Source organism: Eucyclogobius newberryi, unplaced genomic scaffold (genome assembly GCF_026437365.1).
Source record: "Eucyclogobius newberryi isolate DKJ021-1_F unplaced genomic scaffold, fEucNew1.0.hap1 SCAF_18, whole genome shotgun sequence".
Lineage (NCBI taxonomy): Eukaryota > Metazoa > Chordata > Actinopteri > Gobiiformes > Gobiidae > Eucyclogobius > Eucyclogobius newberryi.
Window position 1 is genome coordinate 19,299,904 of NW_027315812.1, and position 22,883 is coordinate 19,322,786.

General features: G+C 40.1%; 2 protein-coding genes and 1 long non-coding RNA gene across 3 annotated transcripts in view; 1 reads left to right on the top strand and 2 right to left on the bottom strand.

Annotated features, from left to right (window-relative positions):
* Positions 1-22,883, bottom strand: part of gyg1b (glycogenin 1b) — a 213,020-nt gene that overhangs the window by 52,841 nt on the left and 137,296 nt on the right. The window lies entirely within an intron of this gene.
* Positions 1-22,883, bottom strand: part of agtr1b (angiotensin II receptor, type 1b) — a 92,504-nt gene that overhangs the window by 39,558 nt on the left and 30,063 nt on the right. The window lies entirely within an intron of this gene.
* Positions 170-18,097, top strand: LOC140364655 (uncharacterized). The gene is made up of 2 exons (XR_011927724.1): positions 170-324; positions 17,356-18,097. It is a non-coding gene; the product is annotated as an uncharacterized lncRNA (long non-coding RNA).

Here is a 22,883-nt window from a genome sequence, read left to right on the forward strand (position 1 = left end):
TGAAATATCAGACACATTTGTCTAGGATGCTGCATGTTCCTCGGTCCAAACACAAACCCTTCTGAATAAATCATAAATAAAACCAAACAGCATGACGGATAAACAAATCCTACAGAGTAAATAACAACATCTTCTCTTCAACTTCTTCAACTACGTTTCCAGATGTGGCCCGGAGGTGAAAGGTCAAAGATAAAAGTACCAGGATGTGGTGTACCCCGACATGGAGCCTGGGTTAGCAGTGTGAGCATTCCGCGCTGGAGGGGGCCCGACCAGCCGCGTTTCTTCCTCGAGGTGCCCCGGTGAGAGGCCTCATTTGGCAGCCGGGTGAGTTATGACACCCCCAACTTGAGCGCTCGCTACTTTACCCATGTTTACCGATGGCAACCAAGGCAAAATGTCAGCCCAGTTAAATGGAGGGGCTGGTAAAAAAAAAAGAAAAGAAAACGATGTCGGCACGTTGTTGCGTTCCCGGCCTCATGCTAGCTCCATACTCGCTCGGTGGGACGTCCTTTATAGCTGTAAAACCATATCGTTCATAGAGAGGATTTAGGAGTGTGTTTTTGATTCTCAAGATGAATTGCATTTCAATCATTTAGTTAAAACACTGGCAAATTTTGCATTTTTGTGTTGTAGAAGTTATACTTAAAGAGTTTTTTTGTAATATAGTCTGTGAACAGTGTAGATAGTTACCCTTGTGGATGCTGCGTGAAGTTGCATCAAAAAGTAGAAGAAGATGGAGGGTCTATGCATGGTTTTATTCCTGATTTTATTTGATTTTATCCACTTCTACAAACAAAAGGGATACAAATATCTGTGGCAAAGTGGCAAAAACAACATTATTTATCATTAAATCTGATTTGTTTTACTCAATTCAATCATGGCATTCAAATAGTTAGGTAGATAGTATGGTTTAATTACATGTGTTATTAAAGTGATATTCAGGTTTGGAGTTCAAGCTGGAAAAAACAAACAAAACATTAAGAACATAAAGAAAAAACATAAGAAAAAACACATTTTAACTGTTGATTTGCCTCACTAAAGATTGAAGATATGTTTTTCTCACTTTTGTTAATGTTCTGAGACAAAGTCAGTTCTTTGTCAAACATAATTCAGCGTTTTGTGTTGGTTTTGAAAGGCACATTTTGAACTACAGATTGCAAAAGGCACAAGTTCAAACTGAACTGTCAGAAAACTTAAAAAAAAAAAAAAAAGTCAAACATTAAATCCTACCTATCCTATTTTTGGTAAAGCTCTGGAACAAAATGACATCAAGGTTTGAAACACGTTTTGATTTTGAAGTACCATTGTTAGCTGTCAGAAGTAGCAGGCCGATGCAGGAGGCAGCGTGGCTTTGACTGATAGCTCTGCCTCAGCTGCGGCCTTCCCACCCCCCCGAGCCTCGCCTGTCCTGGGCTCGAATAGAGACATCACAACTTAGTTATAAAGAGCATCCAGTGAAGAAAATGCCTCTGAAATTGGACTAATTTCTTAAAAAATGCTAATACGATTATTTGGAGTGTGTCGGCGGCTTAATAAGTGTGGAAATTGGCCTGTCATCGCGGACCTGAGAGTGGTGGTAAATTGCATGATTACAGTCACAAAGCCTGGGCCTGCGACATTGTTTCTTTACATCTCATAATCTCAAAATTAAAATGGGCTGGACAACTCCATTATAATTCTAAAAAGTGGCTAACATTAATATGACAGAGACAACTTTATCGCGGTATTATGGTAATAATGAGATTTAGAGGGTCTGCAAAGATTACGTGTCCCTTGAGGAGGCCTTTTTATTATAGGAATCAAAAATGTACTACACTTCCTGTCGTCTCTGGTACACATATTATTACAGGACAGGGAAATAAGTAAAGGAGGCACAATTAAAAATGAATACAAAATATATTACATGGTGTAGGATGATCTTAGTAACTTAAATGTATTCTTTTTATTTAAGCTTGTGACCCTACAACTGAACACTGTTAACTTTAGGGGAATTTGGTTGATTGTAGCAGTTCTCGAAGGCAAAGATACTCCATGAGGCCACTAGATGGAGTTAGATCCCACAAAAGAGCAATATGGGACCACAGTGGACACAAGACAGTGCAGTAGTAATTGTAGGAGTGGAAAAGCTTGGCCAATAATGCATGCTTCCCCAAACGGAGTCCAAAGTGCCCTTCCAGGCTGTGGGACGCATAAATAGTGTACACATATATACCACAGGGGCAGTCTCCTTTATTAAAGTAAAAGTGATAATCACCTTCTCCAGTCTTCATGCCAGCTCATACAGTGAGCCAATTAACCAGTGTTTGCTTTATCTGTAATGCTAAATGTAGAGTGACCACAGTAAAGGATTTCTTTATCTCTTCTGAATCAGTTTAAACTAATCAGAACATTTTTGGGGGGGGAAACTGGACACATATATATATATATATTTAATACATATTAGCATACAAAAACAAGTAAATGCATAATAAAACAACAACAAATGAATGAAAATCACACAATCAATATAATCAAATCTCTAATGAATTGTATTTTATGGCAGTTTTATGTTTGCTCATGCTTTATATCGTTACAGTTTAACATATGTACTACCTGTGCTGTCAAGTGTTTATTATGCTTGCATTAGTTAGCGATATAAAACGTCATTCGGTAAATTTATACAGCTTTTATGTATTTGTCTCCAAAGTGCTATTACTGTAGTTTGGTCCCCTCTGACTGGGGCGTCCATATGTCAGTGCTGTGCCAGAGACGAAAGCCCCGAGACTCGACACAGAGCAGTTTAAGGACAGAAGGAAAACAAATTTAAATGTTGGTCCCTCAGGAGTCAAGGTGAACTCAACAGATGTTTAATGTGGTGAAGGATATCACCATTTCTCCGGCTCTCTCAGGTGGATAGCGCCATTTAGCATGTAGCACTTGTGACAGGTAATTGACTTGGGGATCCGGAGAGGACGACTAGTGTCACGGTAAATAATGCACGTTTCAAAGCGTCGCAATTATGAATATGGATTGCTGAAGTTTGTCACATTAAACAATCGCTCTGAGATCATTTTGAGCTTGTTTTGTAATGTCTAAATAAGTGTGTAGAACTATGCATCTTAGAAGTGATCAGAAAATATGTTTTTTTGTCATGTTGTGGCTGGTAAACAATATCTGTCCATATCAATATTTTGAAATCCAGTCCATAAATTCAAGTACAGTTGCAGTAAAAGGCAGTAATCTACTTTCTACTTCTTTAAAAATGATAACGTAACACATTCTTTCTTTTATAATATAATTTGTTCTACTCTTTCTTGATCATATAAACACACAACTACGTCTTTAGCTTCATTGCTCTTCATTTCCCATTTGAAATTTAAAAAAAATCCATAGAAAAATATATTATTTACCAATCCCAATGTATGAAAACATTCCTGATACTGATATTAGCAAATATATCACCCATTCCTTGAAAAAAAATACAAGTAGGCCTGTCACAATAACACAGTGATATTGAATATATTGATGCAAAAACTGCTGGATCTTAATAAACCCTATTCTAAATTAACTTTATTGTTAAAAAAAACTTGAAAAACAAGAGCTGTACTAAATAAGTAGCAAGTATAATCAATTCATTAGTTATATATGTTAAGTATAATCAATTATATGGCTGAAATTTGAATAAAATAACAAATAGTCTCCCAAAAATGTACACACGATAAACAGTGAGTCTTGTTCTGCTTTAATTCAAGTCAATCAATAAGTCAAACATAGAAATCGTGAAACTAGACGCCATTGTGAGCTCAAACATCTGCAAAGTCGCTGTCCTGTCTCGCAATTCCCAAAAATGTCCCCCCCCCACCCCCCAAACTGGCTCCTCGCCGTCCCCTCTACACATGCAGCTGATGTTTCCCAAATCACCCCAATGAATTAACCATTGTTGTTGGATGATCTCATTTGCGGCCCCGCATTGAGCTCAAACTTCTAATTCTCTTTATATACTGAAATATTAAAAGCCTAATATGTCACGTGTCGCCGGCGTCATTTATCATCGTAGCCGCGCCGTGTCCTGTGGGCCCGTATAGATTCCCCTTCAAATTACTTTTGATTAAATTGCCGGCGATTGTTCACAGCTTATATGCCTGTCCATCTATTTCATTTTAGCCCTGGCACCATTTGCAGCTGCCTATCTTAAGCTGTTGCCGTCATTCACCAAAACGACCCCGACATCCCCATGTTTACTGATTGAGAAGAGTTGCCTTTTGTTAATTTACTCCGCCATTTTTTATTTTTTTTTGCGACATTGTTTGGTTTTGAAGTTTTTACCCCCTAAATGGAAGTCACGCTCATTTTCGATTTCCCCCTTTTTTTCCCCTTTGGAGAAGCTATTTAGAGGTACAATGTAAGATGAATCTGATTAGTCATTCAGGCCGGCCCCTCGCTTTTATGCTTACATTAACTAACACAAAGAGCCCCCCTACAGGTTAAAGTTTAAATGTGGATTAGCAGATAAAGCAACTTCTGATTAGGTTACGGCAAGAGGGGCTCGGAGGCAGGAGAAAAACACATTTTTCCTCGGACATTATTTCACAAACGTCTTCTTTTCATCTATTTTGGTGGAGGAAAAAAAATAAAAAAAATCACAAAAAAAAAAAATCTTGGGAACAATTATGCAAATGCGTGTAAGGCGATGCACAATACAGTATGGAAATGGCTGGCAGAGAAAATGGACTCATTACGGACAGATGGCATGAGTGCTAAAAGCCATTTGTTCTGGATGCAAAGGGAAAGACGTGGCAGACAATGTCAAAAAACCTGGGAGACGTGGAGATATGTTTTTCACACCAAGCTGTATTTGTTGTCGTGCTGTAGTTCTTGATTATTTGGGCATGTTTGATGGTTATAAATGAGCCCGCTCCCCAAAGCAGACGAGGCAGACTTATAGATATGCATCGCACTGGCATATGCATTTTGTTTAAGTAGTTTTTGTTGCTTACGCTCCTGTGCAGATGATGTCATAGATCTGAGCTGTTTAGGATCGAATACTAATGACAAATACAATGGGGTTTTGTCATGTTGACAGAGGCGGAACATTGTACTACGTGATGATGTGACTGACAGGTTCAAAGTTTAGGTACAGGTCGAAGAGGATTAAATGTGATGTCCAGTGCATTTTATGGTTTGGAGATTATGCAAAATTTGAATATCGAGTACGTCGTTTATAGTTAAAGTGATTCAAAATGAGCTCGGAAGGTGATAGAAAGAATATAAAGTTGTATTTCTTTGCACTTTTCTGGTGGATTTTCTGGTCCATTCTAGTGTTTTGAAATTGATATCAAGGAATATTGATACCGATTTCGATAACACAATCATAGTAAAGGAGTAATCTTAATGTTATGGTTAATCGAATGAGTATCTAGTTTTTATACTCGTCATAGTATCTTTTTTTCACTACTTGAATACTTGAACGTCATCCAAAACATTTAGACACATTTTGGCACTTTATTAAAATACTTTGTCTGTTTGATAATGCAACAAAAATATAGAGATATTCATTTTTGATAATATCGCCCCCCCACAGTCATATATACAACATATTTTAACTGTTACCTTGATCAAAATGTTCAGGTCCTTTTCCATTTATCCTGGCTTGGGACAGCACACACACACACACACACATTTCATAGTATACTTCAGTAAAAGTATTGCAGCATCAAAAACATTCATATTCAGAACAATTTCCATGCATTAAAATACCATCAGAAATACAACTCTCTCGAAATGTACCTATACCAAAGTACTACATGATGCTTTTTGGAGCTGAAATGACATGGGCGTATGCACCGCGGCGGCTCGGCGATTCCATACGTTTTCTCTTCCTATAGGGGAAATCGAACTGCATATAAAAGAGCAGCTAAACGCTCACCAGAGATTAGCCGGCCCATATAGTAAAACGTGCTTTGAAAGGCAACACGGGCGCGAGGAGGCTGCAAAGTGAACAGTGGGGTTTTTCACAATTAAAAAAAATTACCTCTTTGGTTTTCCTGCCTCTTATGTTTGCCGTGGATAAGATGGTATTATCGGCCGGGCGGAGCCGTGGGTGGGAGAGACACATTATTTGCGGCAGAGATAAAGATGGAGGCTCCGGTGCAGATGGCGCAGGAGCAGGTAGAGCTGGAGAAGGTGGAGTTTGTTCAGGCGCTGGTGCTCCATGGGCCTCCGCTGGTCCCTCTGACTGGGCCTTTGATGTCACGGAGGTTATTGTTGACTATTCTCCGCTGTCTGCAGAAATATTCATCCCAGCTCGGCACGGGACAGGCAGGGGAGAGGCGCGCAGAGAGGGGGGGAAAAAAAGCCTGCCATTTATTCCAACGCTAATTTTCCTTTGTGATGGATGGCTTTCTTATTGTGTCATTTGCGCCTTTGAAAAATGCTCTTTGGAGCAGAAGAAATTATAGCAGTCTCCGAATCATACAATCAAGCACAGTATGGAGGACACATGTGAGTGACTAAAACAGATGAACGTATACATGGCGTTTGAGATACTCGCGCTTTCAAGTTGGTGAAGTCAAATGGCTGTGGGTAAATAGAGATGTTTTGTTTTGTTTACGCGGTTCCGATCACCAAAAGTACACAATATTGAGAAGCAGAATGCAAGAGATAAGACATTCTAGTCTTAAGTGAACTTCTGATAACGAGGGAAGGACAGATTTTCATATTTCAACTCTTTTATCAAATAATCTGAGCAAATCTTAAGAGTTGTCTATTCTAAAATACCAGGTCATTTTGAAGATGTATTCCAGATTTCACATGATGGAAACGGGTGAAAGTGCTACACAGTTTTGTCGGGCTGGAACTAACGAAACTGCTAAACAATTAATAATAGTGAATATGCTTTCTATAAGTGGGTTAGCTGTGGGATTTAGTTGTTTGTAGTTTTGTTGTCTGCTGTTGTTCTACATGAGGAGTATATTTAAGTGACTTTTTGTATAGTATAGGCCACATGACGATTAATCGATTACTAAATGAGCTGAGCATTATTTAATGTACCAATTAGCTGTGATTAATCGATTCCCTTGCTTCAGCTCTACCACTATAAACAACATACTTTTTTTAATGTTTCCTTTATTTTATGACGTTTGAAAACTGCTGGATTCTGATTCTGAAATTAGGTTTGTAGAAAATTAGCTCACACTGTTATAATAAAATAAAGCAGTTTGGATAAATAAGAACAAAGAGTATTTGCTGCTATACTAACCACTCTGCTAATTCAAATGCATCAAAGTCCGTCCAGGGAATCAAGCCTTAAAGGAAAGTTTCTGAACAAGTAAATGGAGAAAATCAAAGGCTCCCCCATTCACACTCTGCCTTTGTTGTATTCAGGTTGGCTTTTGTCCATCCTCCCACTATTGTGACAGGACACACAGACTTCTAAAGGGCAAAGTTTCTTATTAAATCATTTCTGGGTGAGATGAACTGCGACTGAATAGAATCATTAAACTTCACCAGTCATAGGGATCTGTGCACCCTGCAATGTGCTCCAGTGCCACATGAAAAGCTGTGCGTTTTCATGGTTCCTTCCAAACCTTTAAGTTGCATTGAAACGATATGACATGAATACTGGCAAAAACACAAGGGCAAGTGAATGATGCCTTTGTGGTGAGTAAACATCAATCATGCTCAATACGCAGAAAAACAATGCATTTTTGTTTGCATTTCAGCTGCGACAAACAACACTTGTGAACTGGCTTAACGTTGTCAATTCCCATTACTCAAAATCAGAGGCAAATCAGAATTAAACTGTGGCACTGTTGCTAGGCAGCGGAGTTCGCTTGACACGGTGTCTAGTTTTTCTTTCAGGGCCTGACAAGAGCCAAGTGAAAAGAGTTTAGAAAAAGTTGCTTAAGGCGCTCAGAGGAAGGGGATAATTGGAGTCTGTGGATTGTGTAGTGGCCCTTGTGTGTGGAAACTTGCAGGGCTGGGTGCACACAGAGTCACACGCAAACCAAATTTTAACTCTTGTACACAAACTTGACCCCAGGACTACTGCAGGCGCTGCACACTCCATTTCAATGTGGCACAGCCACGACTCGGCTGAGTGTACTGGCTCTAAACATTCACAGTACAAGTACTTCAACCACAGGCGACTTCTGGCACAGGCACAAGTAAAGTTTGTCACCAAAATACTTCACGATTTATTCTACCTGTTGGCACATTTACACACTTGGGTTTAGGGCAACTTTTTTGTTAAAGACTGTTCAGTTTCTTGATTTTGACGTCGTTTTTCTCACGTTAGCGTTGCAGGGCTCTTGTCACCGCATTTCAACAATGGAAGTGATTATAGTATTTTGCCATGCAATACCAACTGCCAGCACTATACAAAGCCTGATATTTGGCACTAGATGGTGTTGTGAGCGACTGAATGTTACAATGAAAGTGTACTGTTTCATTGTACTGAATACTGCAGTATTTTGACATATTTTTACACATGTCAAATGTGGCTAAACTATAAACCCCCTGACAGAAGCGTCTGTTCGGTTGTGTGACGGGATTATTTCACTCTAAAGGTATCTTGTGTTGGAGTGGAGCTGTCTCTGTGTAGTGCTGGACACAGGATTATTGTGGTTCTACACGTGTTAAGAAGTAGTGCACTACTTCTTAAACTACTGATGTCATCACTTATTTGAAGCCAAAGTGTCCACTGTCCTCCACTTGTGACTAAGCACACTTAGTTTCTGACATGACCCGCGCTGATGCCCGGCCTGTGGAGGTGCGCTCACAGTTAAAGAGGGGACCAATTAATGCTGGATTAACATTCATGGTTATTTACAGTTGCCTTTGTGCCTGTTTCTGCACTTGCACTTATTTGACGAGGATGGGAGCGGGACAGAGAGGGGGCCCAGGAGAATGGGGGGTTGTTTGGACGTGAGAGGTGCAGCGAGGTGGCTGGGTCCATTGTGAGGACACCTCCCCTCTCATTATGCCCTCTCAATCAGCACTCCTGCTCACAGGAAGCCCAGGCTGTAAAGCCCATCTGCCATAGCTAATCTACAGGCAGGGCCGCGCCTGCGTCTGGGCCTGCTCCCTCCGCCACTGCATTATTCTCAGATCCAAGGCTTCGCCAGGGATCAGCCAAAGCCCATTAAAGTCAATAATAGGCCGAAATGACAGGCTTAGTGCGGATTGGGAGGAAGTCGAAGAACAGTTTGAGCTGTGAGCTCTGATTAATACAGAAAAGCATTTTGGGGAGTGAGGGGTTAGACAGAGGGAGAAAGTGGGGATGGAAGGTGGGAGGGGGGAAAATGACCTTAACCCGATGTGAAGAATTCCTCAACCTTTGGGTTGTTAGGACCAGTGCTACCGTCTGAAGCATTAGCAATCCTTGAACTTCTTTTGCTTTGATGAAGCTCAAACAGGATGGAGCGAAGGCGAGAGGGGAGGGCTGGGGAGACGGCGTTCAGGCAGGGGGTAGAATTCAAGCCACGGTCCACAGAGGGTCCAAACCCAAGAAGTGTCAAGAATCAGTCTGAGAGGTAAAAACAAGTGGGCAATCACAGCAAGACCAAGCACACCACCCAAGTCCCTCACACACATCCAGGGGAAAGTGGCAGCAGACTGGATTATTTGATCATTGATTTACTGATTGTCCTTGTTCTGGAGTTGGACAGGCACAGGACGATTGTGGATGTCACATTTCCCTCTATTTTATTACATTTATTTTTGTGTGTGATATGTTTTATTGGATCGTCTAAAGACATTTTATCTGACTAAAAGGGGGCGACATGTTGCACTGGAAAAACGCTTCTATCTCTGTGACCTGAGCAGGTGTCTGATCCAAAGTAACTACACGATCGCAGGAGTCCAAGCATTTACAAATATTCATACATAAAACTACTTGTTCTCCATGTATCAGCCTTATCCTTTCTGTTGAGATCCATATGAACAGTTATAATTACAATCATATACTTAACTAATGAAACTGTAGTCCATCCATCCATCTTCTTATCCGGGGCCAGTCTGAGCAGGGACTCCAGACTTTCCTCACCCCAGACACTTCCTCCAGGTCCTCCAGGGGATCCCGATGCGTTCCCAGACCAGCCGAGAGACACAGTGCAGTTATAGTTAAGTGGTTTTATTACTAGTACAGTGTGCAGTGGAATCAGCTGACCAGTTTAAATGAGCCTCTTTATCATGTTCACCTTAAGGTTAAACACCTACTGCTCCGCTCCCTTGGGTAACTCAGCCTGTTAATGCCCAATCGAGTCCCCTGGTTATTCCTTGTGAGAAGATGAAGGTTTTTTACAGGTTATTTGCTAATTAAATAACCTTTAAGTACATGTTACAATGAAATAAAACAGTGAGAATGCTCTTGTTATGAGTGGAATGCAAAATAAGTTGTGGAATAAAAGAGCGCTATACCACAAGCTGGGACTTGGTGGGTAGAAAATGTTGTGGAGTGTTGAGAGGATGGATAACACTGATCGCTGGAGCGCTCGCGACGTCCGCAATGGGGATGTTTATTGCTACCAAAAGCTTATTCCACTTTGTGCTTGAGCTCAGCCGCGGGATTTAACGAGATTTGTCACCGGGCCGACAGTGGAGTGAGATTATGTGAAGCAGTCCCACCTCTGCTTAACTACTGTAAAAATTGCTTATACGCCTGTGAAGGAATTGGAATGCATTCAGGAAGCGCAATGATCACAGATGCCTCAAACGGGCCGCTCTGATTGGACGATGGCTCCAGACAGCCAGGGAGGCAGGAAGAAACAAGTTAGCGCTGCATGAAAGGTACACCAGACTACTCTTTTTTTGAACAGAAGATTCCTTATTGATCTAGGATTTTACCTGGACCTTCAAAAGGAGAACTAAAATACATGTTGGCACTCCTGAATCAGAGAAGTAATGAAGAATTTAACATCCCCGAAATGTTTTATCGACATGAGCGCGTAGACAGATATGATACATCAGAACAGACAAGGCCTCCAGGGAAACACTTAAAGACTTGTTTAATGGTATCGATTTTTATTGTTGAGTGAACAGTGTGAAGCCTTTGACTGTTTTATTGAGCGGATTTAGACACATGCTCTTAAACACAGAGAGGAAGAAGAGTTTTCACTTCTTAGATTTAATCCATCAGACAATACGTGCCTTGAATTTGAACACGATTTCTTCAGTCTGTTCTGTGGACTTTATAGTAGCTTCTTTCACCAAGTGTCTCTTATGTCATTCCTGAATGTTGAGTGTTAAGTGCAACTGCATCTGATGTTAGGACCTGAGTGGCCAGTAGAGGCCTCTCAAGACTATTACAACTTTGAAAGAGGTTTTGTGTTTATCTATCTATTTTTAGTTTTTTCTTTTAGGAAATTATATAAAATTTGAATTTAACCAGAACCAGTTGATTACATGTGTTTTTAGTGCAAAATTAAACAAACTAAACTAAAAGCATTATTATTGTGAGCAGAGCTGCCACTCCACAGTTCTGACCTGTTGTTTACACGGAGATAGATGGGTTGAAAGCTTTATTGTGGAACATTCTAGGCAACCAGAATCAGATCCACCAAAATGTCACAGTATCAAGTTTTATTGTTGATTTTATGATTAGTCACAATTGTTGGTGCTATGACCAAACAACATTGCAATCTTCAAGTCCAGCTTTATGAAATTAAACTTTCTGAATGATTAACGGCCAGATTAAAAAAGTACTTCACATATACCGTATTTTCCGGACTATAAATTGCTCCGGAGTATAAGTCACATTTTTTGTGGACATTTATTAGATAAAATCCAAGACCAAGAACAGACATTTAATCTTGAAATGCAGTTTAAAATAATAACAGATGAGAGAACATGATGAATAGGTGTACGTATGCTAACGCTAACACCTTCAGCTACATGACGCACAGACAGAACTGTGGTAAGTGTCTGGTATGTCAACGTAACATATGAACAGTTATTCAGATAACTATAGCATAAAGAACATGCTAACAAGTTTACCAAAGCATCAGTTTTACCCCAAATCACTAAATCCATTGAATTCTTCTTCCTCTGTGTTACTTCTAAACAACTCCACAAACTCCAGAGGTAGAGGAAGTGCAGATTCTTCTTCTGTGTCGCTCAGAGCCTAGAGCGCCCTCTTGTGGTTGTGAAAAAATGTGAAATGCGGTTGCCAGTGTGAAAATAACAAATAATATCACGTATAAGTCGATCCGGAGTATAAGTCGGCTAAACTCATTGTCGCTACCTACAATTGTCATGATTGTTATTTCTTAGTTCTTACGATTATATTGTGACCTGAATAATCACAATTGTCGATTAAGTTCAAGTTTGGACACTACCTTTATTATTGCAAAACAAGAACCGTGACTTTGCAAGCATTTATTTATGTTTTTTTTTGTTTTGGCCTCGCTGCCCAATCCTGATCCCCTAAAAACTCTCCCTTAGCTCGCCAAATGAACCCTTGCTTTCCTGCGTTCCACAAAAGTGCCACTGTGTAGTGTCACCCGGGCTTTTCTTCTGTTTTCCTCGGAGTCGGTGTGATTTCTATATCCGTTGTCATGGCGATGTGCTGAGGAGGGAGGAAAAATGGAGCTCTAACCTCTGGCTTGAGCCCGACTCCCAGGCCAGAGAGAGAGCGAGCGAGAGGACGGAGCAGGAAGCAGGCCCGGTTTGTTTGGGCGAAGACAATGTCAGCTTTTGAAAAGGTGAAAGTGAGACATTGGCCGTGTGTCAAATGTTTTGTACTGAACACAAAGCGGGAGCAACAACAAACTGTAGCATGCGTAAAGTGCAGATGACACAAAAACACACTGAAGGTGATTATATTTAAGGTTTCACTTAAAAAATGTGCTTTTTTTCCCCTAGTTTGATCGTTTACGTGAAGTTTATCATTTTACTTCCTGGTAGAGGTATGTAGAGGTAATTACACAACTGTTACCTAGCAACCATATTGTAACCATGGCCACAATCTAAATCTAAATGACTGTATTAGTTATGATTTCACAAATTATAACCTGATATATATATATATATATATATATATATATATATATATATATATATATATATATATATATATATATATGATTGTTTAAACTGTCTGTGTGGTTTAAATTGTATTTTTGATGAATGTTGCTATTGATGACATCGACATAGACAGAGGGTACCTGTATTTTTCATCTGTAATTTTGCACATTTTCCTAACAAATTGCCACTTAACAGGTATAAAACGATGTCATAATGAGAAAAACATGAGAATCTGCCATATGCACTTCAACAGTAATCTTGTATTTAGATATGTGTGTCTTGTCTTCTTTTTGAGATCAACACTACGAATAATGTGCCTTCATTAATTAATTAAAACATTAATATTAACCAGTGACACTGACTTCTGGAAACCTTTCCTGACACAACCATTTGGCTTTTCATTGAATCCAATATCGTGTTCTTCTTGTCTTTTGGCTATAGACAACGTGGTGATTAAAGTACTTTCAATTACATTTACATGTTTTTTTAATGTTTATAAGTCCTGGTTGGACATGAGCAGAGGCAAACAGAGGTCATTCCAGAGCTGTAGCAACCGCAATGTTAACAAGGGCTAAAACGTGCCCAGAATACACAAAAGTAACAATTTCAACACCTTTATTTGATTGAATTCATGTTAAAATTGTCATAGAAATTATGTTCCCTGCTCATTAATTGTCCCTGTATGTATAATTTTGACTTTTCTTTTCAACTTTTCTCCCCACAAACTTACACTTGATTGGTGCAAAACTATGCATCAATCAAGGTGTCCAGAAGTCAGTGTCACTGGTTAATATTAATGTTCAAATGAAGGCATATAATTCGTAGTGTTGATCTCAAAAAGAAAGACTAGACACACATATCTAAAGACAAGATTACCGTTGAAGTGCATATGGCAGATTCTCATGTTTTTCTCATTATGACATAGTTTTATATCAGTTAAGTGGCAGTTTATTAGGAAAATGCGCAAAATTACAGATGAAAAATACAGGTAGAGTTATGAAGCACAATCCCTCTGTCTATGCTCAATATTTACCCCACCAAAAAAAAAAAAAAAAATCTCAATTAGAAAAATATGAAAACGATGATTTTAAAATGCCCCATTGACCTAACCTTTGCGTTCTTTCACGCTTTGGACTGACACAAACAATACCCCGGCTAAAATGGCCATGCTAATACATTTCTGATGATATTTTCTGCTGCCCCACAAACAAAGCCGTCTTCCTGATGTAAGATGAGCGTAAGATGAGCGTAAGATGAGCGTGAGATGAGCGTGAGATGAGCATAAGATGAGCGTAAGATGAGCGTAAGATGAGCGTGAGATGAGCGTGAGATGAGCGTAAGATGAGCGTAAGATGAGCGTAAGATGAGCGTGAGATGAGCGTGAGATGAGCGTGAGATGAGCGTGAGATGAGCGTGAGATGAGCGTGAGATGAGCGTGAGATGAGCGTAAGATGAGCGTGAGATGAGCGTGAGATGAGCGCAAGATGAGCGTAAGATGAGCGTAAGATGAGCGTGAGATGAGCGTGAGATGAGCATAAGATGAGCGTAAGATGAGCGTAAGATGAGCGTGAGATGAGCGTGAGATGAGCGTAAGATGAGCGTAAGATGAGCGTAAGATGAGCGTGAGATGAGCGTGAGATGAGCGTGAGATGAGCGTGAGATGAGCGTGAGATGAGCGTGAGATGAGCGTGAGATGAGCGTAAGATGAGCGTGAGATGAGCGTGAGATGAGCGTGAGATGAGCGCAAGATGAGCGTAAGATGAGCGTAAGATGAGCGTAAAATGAGCGTAAGATGAGCGTAAGATGAGCGCGAGATGAGCGCGAGATGAGCGTAAGATGAGCGTAAAATGAGCGTAAGATGAGCGTAAGATGAGCGCGAGATGAGCGTGAGATGAGCGTGAGATGAGCGTGAGATGAGCGTGAGATGAGCGTAAGATGAGCGTGAGATGAGCGTGAGATGAGATGAGCGTAAGATGAGCGTAAAATGAGCGTAAGATGAGCGTAAGATGAGCGTGAGATGAGCGTGAGATGAGATGAGCGTAAGATGAGCGTAAAATGAGCGTAAGATGAGCGTAAGATGAGCGCGAGATGAGCGTGAGATGAGCGTGAGATGAGCGTGAGATGAGCGTGAGATGAGCGTAAGATGAGCGTGAGATGAGCGTAAGATGAGCGTGAGATGAGCGTGAGATGAGCGTAAAATGAGATGAGCGTAAGATGAGCGTGAGATGAGCGTGAGATGAGCGTGAGATGAGCGTAAGATGAGCGTGAGATGAGCGTAAGATGAGATGAGCGTGAGATGAGCGTAAGATGAGCGTGAGATGAGCGTAAGATGAGCGTGAGATGAGCGTGAGATGAGCGTAAAATGAGATGAGCGTAAGATGAGCGTGAGATGAGCGTGAGATGAGCGTGAGATGAGCGTAAGATGAGCGTGAGATGAGCGTAAGATGAGCGTGAGATGAGCGTGAGATGAGCGTGAGATGAGCGTAAGATGAGCGCGAGATGAGCGTGAGATGAGCGTGAGATGAGCGTGAGATGAGCGTGAGATGAGCGTAAGATGAGCGTGAGATGAGCGTAAGATGAGCGTGAGATGAGCGTGAGATGAGCGTAAAATGAGATGAGCGTAAGATGAGCGTGAGATGAGCGTGAGATGAGCGTGAGATGAGCGTAAAATGAGATGAGCGTAAGATGAGCGTGAGATGAGCGTAAGATGAGCGTAAGATGAGCGTAAGATGAGCGCAAGATGAGCGTAAGATGAGCGTAAGATGAGCGTAAGATGAGCGTGAGATGAGCGTAAGATGAGCGTAAGATGAGCGTAAAATGGCTCACATGCCTCCTAATGATGAGGGAGTGCCATGGCCAGTGGAGGGGAAGAGAGGAGCACCATTTTCTCTTCATTTGGCAGCGTGCCCAGATCTCATTCAAGCAAAAAGTCTTCTCAATCCAAACTTAATCCCAGCCAATTAAATGATGCCGTTCCTTGTCCTCCTTCGTCGTTATGCTGATGAGCTCGCAATTCATCACACGGAAGGAAGGAAGCGAGCCAGGCGAGGAGGGAGGAGACGAGGAAGGTGGGACAATGGGTTTAATACAGTATAAGGTCGTGGCCTTTGATAGTAGCGTCACAACCATTTTGCTAATAAACTACGGCTCTACAATATGATATAAATATGCAATTACGGGCGGGCGATGCGTTGAAATTAAAGGTACAGAATATAATATAATTTGAATATTGATTGATTCAAGAGGTTGTACTGTTTACAGAGATGAATAGAGCACTGCATATTATATATATTTTTTGGCATTGGCATCTTACTTAACTTTCAGAACTCTGTATTTCGGCCTAAAAACTCCTGCTATAGACACAATAAATGGATACTTTTGGATCGAACAGTACGGTACTTCTGGCTGCAGGGGAAAAGGCCACAACAAAGAAATGGACCGGACCCAAATAATAATTGACAATTGAAAAGTGAAAAATATAGGATTCTGGCTTTATTTGAAAATTAGAAAAATAAATGGTGATTGGTTGATTTAATTGGATGTCTTGTGTTTTCTTGTTCACTCTCTGTGTCATGTTTTATGTGTTTGAAATGTAAAAGTTCAAGAAAAAAACAAAGAGTAGAGAGAGTTCATAAAATATAAGATATACTAAATACTCCTAACATTTTTCTACCTCCTAAAGAAATGTAGCTGTTATTGTGAATATTGTTTTGAATATATGCAAAATTTCTATATTTAGTAGCTCATTGTTAAAAAAAAAATAACAAAAATAAAAAAGCGACACAAAGAGCAGATTAAAGATAAAAATGAGAAAAGGTTATGTTATAAACTTTAAAATAAGGGTATGTAGTGAGATTTCTGCACTTTTGTGATTCATTTGACAGACAATTCTCTTTCATCTGATAATTAACCTTCAACTAATATGTTTAAGACATGTTTTAACACATCTCATCATTGAATTGACCTAATATCATCTGGATAACTGTTTATTAAAAAAACAACAACAATGATTAACCTTTCTCTTTTTTTGTGCAACAAACATTTACTGGTGTATTTTAGCACATTTCTGCTGGATAGAAAAGCTAATATTTGTCGAGAAAATCACCTTAAAAACAATATTGATATTTGCTGTCTAAATGGTCCATCCCACATAAATACAGCGTGACTATTGGGACTGCACTTTGTTAAGTGGTTTTCCTTTGACACTAAAAGTTGCCCATTACAGTCTAACTATACTCTTATTGTTATAAGTATAATGTGTGGCAATGTAGTGACAAACTTGAAAGAGCATTGATCTGAGACAGGAGAATGAATATTTATTGATGTAGAAAAATATGCTTTGTGTTTTTGAAGGGCTCCTGCAGAGAAGGCGTGAAATCTAATAAAGCCATTCTCAGGAGGGCCGGCTTTGATCAGAGATTCTCCAAACAAGCAGCGGGTCCCATGTGAGCGGAGGATCCATACACGCCGACACGGGCTATCTTTACATCTCTACCTGTGTTTTTCCTAAAGAGACTGCTGTATTGGAAACAGCTGAAGCGTTTTCACCAGAGCCCCGGGGCAAAGCTCTGCTCCTCACTGAAGTGTCAAGCGCCGTATGTCAGCCATTGCCATCCGACTCTTCGGCGTTCGTCTGCGAGGTGCAAATCTGATGAACATGTTTTTTTATGCTAATGCCGCGGCTTACGGTAGCAGTTTGTCACGCAGCGTATTTGAGCCAAGATGTCGGAGTATAAACAGAACTATGTGCTTTGTTAACAGTGTGAATCGAGGTGTCTCTCTGTGTAAATCCGTGCATAATAATGTACTTTCTATAGCCTTAGGTTGTCTGTAATAATAGAGTTATTAATATTAAAACCAGCACTGTTGAATATAAATTAGATTTCATGAGACAAACTTGGATTGCGCTCACAGCTTGGTTAAACCTATATTGTGGGTGTTAAAACCGTATTCAGTTTCTACTACGATCAATGCTGCGTTCAAGAGGCCATAGTACTTACCGTTAGTGCTAAATGATTGTTTCACTCAAGGCCAATAAACTCTGCTAATGTACTTGTAATCATTGTTTGCATAAGTATAAACTGTTACAACAAAGCTTTACAGTGAAATAGCAAAGTGAGACACACGGTTTGTCTTCTAAAGTAACCATAGCGTCAAGAAGCACAAACATGGGGCAGTATTGTTCTAAAGCTTTGGGTCATTCATGTTTGAGTAACTTATGCAGTAAACCATTATCAAATGAAGAGTTAAATAGCAATAACACTAAATCTGCACCAACTTCTATTTAACTTTTATAGCCCAATGCATGTGGTTGTTATAGTTACATAGTTATTATAGTTACAGTCACTGATATCATTTAGTGTGAAGCAGTTTCTGAATCCTTACATGTCTTTAATACATCAGAAGGTGTAGATAAACTCACTATTTCTGCTGGTTGCGTCACTGGAACTAAACCATGATTTATTTTTCCTTGTATTGACTGATTTTGATTCAATAAAATGGCTGTAAAGTACTGATTTAACACAAAAAAAGAATAACAAAAGTATCTACTGTACTCCAATCATGTTCTCACTGACTGAGGATTGACTGTAAACCTCTCAATTAAAAAAAAAAGCAACACGGCTAGTGATAAATCTCAATTAAACTTCTAATAATTGCCCAGTAATACCATATATTCATAATTGGGTCTCTTCTATGCCAAAAATTAAGTGATCATAAACCAAAAACAGTCAAAACAGTCTTTTATTATGCTCCTAAATACACCGCAGTAGTTGTGAAAATGCCCATGTGAAGGTGTCTGCTGTGGGCTGGAGGTGCCACGGAGCTGGAGTGGAATGATTTGCTGACCTGATGATGCAGAGTGCTGCGTGCTGGCACAGTGATCCTGCAGCGTCAGTGTGTGCCGCTCTGTGGCCGCTCTCACTCTCCAGAAGGTCACACAGGAAGTGGCTGGGCCCGCTCCCCTCACGCTGCAGCCAGGATCTTAAAATAACCAGCCAGGCTTTTAATGCACCAATCAAACAAGCAAATACAATCTCTGCGACTAGCGACTATGCTTAGAGGAATTACACCTTTAATCACCTTAATGAAGCTCGAAGACTTGATTCATAATGAGCAAATTGTTTATGAAGAATGATTCAGGGTTAGTGATTGTTGCCTTATAATTATTCCGTCTGATTTTTCCTTAAACTAAAATGAGTCCTAATTCAAACTAAAGCTGATTCTGAAACCTTCGGAGGAAAAACAAATGGCTGGAATTGTTGTGAAGGTGAGACACTGTAGTTTTGGCCTCTGATGTCTGCTGTACTCTAATATTAGTGGTAATAAACCCATGCACAAAGAAAACTCAGATTTCAAACTCCACCTAGATATTTTGTGGTAAATATAAATATAACTGTGGGAGGAATGGACTGACAGACATTGGGTTTAGACTATTCCTACTTCAACGCTGAAACCATTATCACCTCAAATGTGATTTACGTACTTGTAATAAAGTTTAGGAAGAATGCCTATAAAAGGCCTTTGAATTATGTTTCCAGTGGATTATGGCTTTATTTTTAAATGTTACTTTTCTAGGAGCTTGAGAGTTATCTTTTATCAGATGGTGGACAAAATGTAATTAATTATGACAAACTTTGGAATTAAAAGAAGCTTATACCCTGTATTGAGGAGTACTAAGCCTGAATTATTAAGAGTAGCCTTGGATCTCACCTCGTTTTGTTCCTTTTCTGTATTTGTCATGTTTTATTTAGTTTGACTAGACTTGATCTTTTGTTGCTGTGATATTTGGATGCAACTCGACTTTCTATTTCAACTTAAATACATTTCTGTAATTTTCCTGTAATCTCTGTAATATCAGACATCAACAAACTGTGTCGGTCCCAAACCTTGATAAATGAATGAGTTTGGTGTCTACATCATTGCAAACTTTGGCCGATGATCAGATCAGCTGTAATCGACCTTTGAACTGTTCAGTCAAATTAATAGAAAACACATTTTAAATTCCATAAAATGTTTGCCCCTTTTTAAAAAAAATTAAATGTTTCCTTACAAAATCCATCAAATCTGTCTTAATAAATAAAAGATTCCTATTGTCACATTGGCTTAATCGACTGAACGGGAGTTATTCTAATCAATGCCTGACTCCGCCTAACTTTAATTAACACATCTTCTTTTGTGCTTGCCATTTCTTACTCGCAACATCAAATTACATCCAACACAAGGCTCAATATTAAACCATCAAAAGGAACGGGGAAAGTGTTAAGCCTGCTAAGAACATGCTCCAGCGGGACGGGCCCTTGCACTTAACTAACAACTTCCTTCACACTGGCTGCACTTTGACAAACAGCCCTGCTCCTCAGCTCCTTTACGCCGTGTGGCTCAGCATTAAGGCTAAGGCCCGGTGGTGTGGTCGGCTGGACAGGCTGGTGACGGATGGCTCTATTAGAACCCCCCACCACGACTCCTGGTCCTGTACTGGGCCCTTCCTTTCGATCGGACGTGCTGCTGACAACGCACTGATGGGGCTGGAGAGGAAGACGGAATACAGCCTCTGAACACCTCCACAACCACTTTCAGAGATGCTCCGGTGGAAACAGGCTATTCGCTTTTTAATCAATCTTTATCTTGAGCAAAAAACTGTAAAGTTAGTTTATTTCAGTCTCATGTATATAAGATAAGATAAGATAATCCTTTATTGTCCCACATGGGGAAATTTCATTGATGCAACGCAGGTAGATACAGAGATAGATACAGAAGAAAAGAACAAATAACTCTCTTATAAAAATCTCTTATAAAAATCTTAGGATGTCCGCCGGGATAACGTGACGATCTCCGGGTGAGACGACTGTTCTCCGCAGTTTCATGAGTTCCTCCTTTGTGTAAACGCGGTACGGCGCCGGCCGGGGGGGCGCAGGGGGGCCGGGGGGGCTCGGAGCCAGGGCACATCGCGATGACACAAAAACACTCAATCCAGCCGAACAAAGTCAAAACAAGTTGAATTAAAGCGATTCCAGTGCGTGTCCCGATCATTCATGAAGTTCCTCTTTTATATAAACGTGTACCGGCGGCATACTGTACGTCAGGACGGCCGGAGGGCGCGGGGGGGCCGGGGGGCTAGCTCAGAGCTAGCCCCCGGCCCCCATATATAATTATATATATGTATATAATTATACATATATTATATTATATGTATAATATACATATAATAATATGTATATTATTTCAGAGACAATGACACTTGACGTGCAGGAAAGGTGTTTAGCTGAAGTGTATGCTTATTAGGCCTTCTCTTTATACTTCTCCATCAAAATACTGTGTGTGAAACCAAAAGGATGCAAAAAGATGCAAAGTACAATGAGTGTTATATATTATCAGAATCAAAAGTGAAAAGACAGATTAAGCTGGTCCGTCACTTACAAATTTACATGACCTTAGAGCAAGTTTTTCCACGTTTCCATCTGTTTTATTAGTCTAAACTAGACTTCGGAACTATGTATCTGGGCCTCAAAACTCCTGGCATGTTTAATAAATGGATACCTCTGAAGCGTACATTTATTAATGTTTATTCATTAAAAAAAGAAAAGAAAAAAGGATAAAACAATCTGAACTGATCAAGGACTGGACCTATATAATCATTTCCATTCAAAACAATGAGAAAATTATCCTCAGACAACATTTCTGTGTTTGTATTCAGAAACTGAAAAATAAAAAAATACCAGTAACACTTCAATTGCTCTAAACGTATACAGTGGGATAACAATACTTTGACTATGATGTATCGACATGGCCATAGAAATACACACTACTATACTGCACAGTATTTCCAAGGCAGAGAAAAGGAAACTTCAAATGTAGAATTGTGTCTAGTGACCATTCGAGAACTGTCCCCACTTTCCCTTTCGGCTCTGTCATTTTATAAAGCTAGTTATTAAATCAACAAATATAATTTAATATCAATGGCAGACCTTTGTATCATGCAGTATTGTGATCATTTCGCAGCAAACATCATGATGGTAAATTGTGATGTATATTCTAGTTTGCAAATGGATGTGGTCAAATAAAGAGTCTCACTTTCACCAGGATAGTTGATTTTACAATACATCTGTAATGAGGAAGAACAGATTTTACTTTATTCATTACATGCAAACAATCTGGTAAATGACCTCGTTCTATTTTTCACCTTTCAGAACTGTGAAAATCAGGTTAAGTAACTGGACTTTTGAGATGAGCAAATTGTAGGATACAGCATTTTCTATTGAGTTTTCAGCGAGAATAAACGTCAGATCCAACAGTCCAAGTTTAAACAAGTTCAATTGTATAAAAGAAGTGAGTTGAATTGACAAAAACAGGGCCACACGTTAAAGAAGACAGAGAGGAAGGAAAGGATTTAGCCATGCTTCACCTTCTTGCATTGGGCAAAGGAACAATGGTCTTCCCAAACACAACACAGCGCTGATCCCCTGACTCTGCCCTACTGGTCTTGGCTTGTTTCTCGGACCACCATGGAAGGCCCCGGTGAAAGGCGGGCTCCTGATAATCAGCTCTGAAGGGGGCCAAAAATACAATTCATATCTGCGCTCTTCTCGGGGAAAGCAACCACTGGAGCAGGAAATGACAGAGGATGTTTTAATCTTCAAACAGTGGGAAATATGCTCCCTCGGGCGACACGCAAGAGTCTGCTCAGATGTGACCAGTGCTGCATTCACTAACCCAGTCCAGCCCAAAGCAGCTGACAGTGTTTTTCTCCAGTCCTGGTCACATTCACAGGCTTCACTACAGAGTATCTGCAGAATGTTTGTCCCTGTGGCCCGGGATGGCCCCAGTCTGAGCCGGATCCTTTTGGGCATATGCAAAGTGGACACATGACATTGCAAACATAT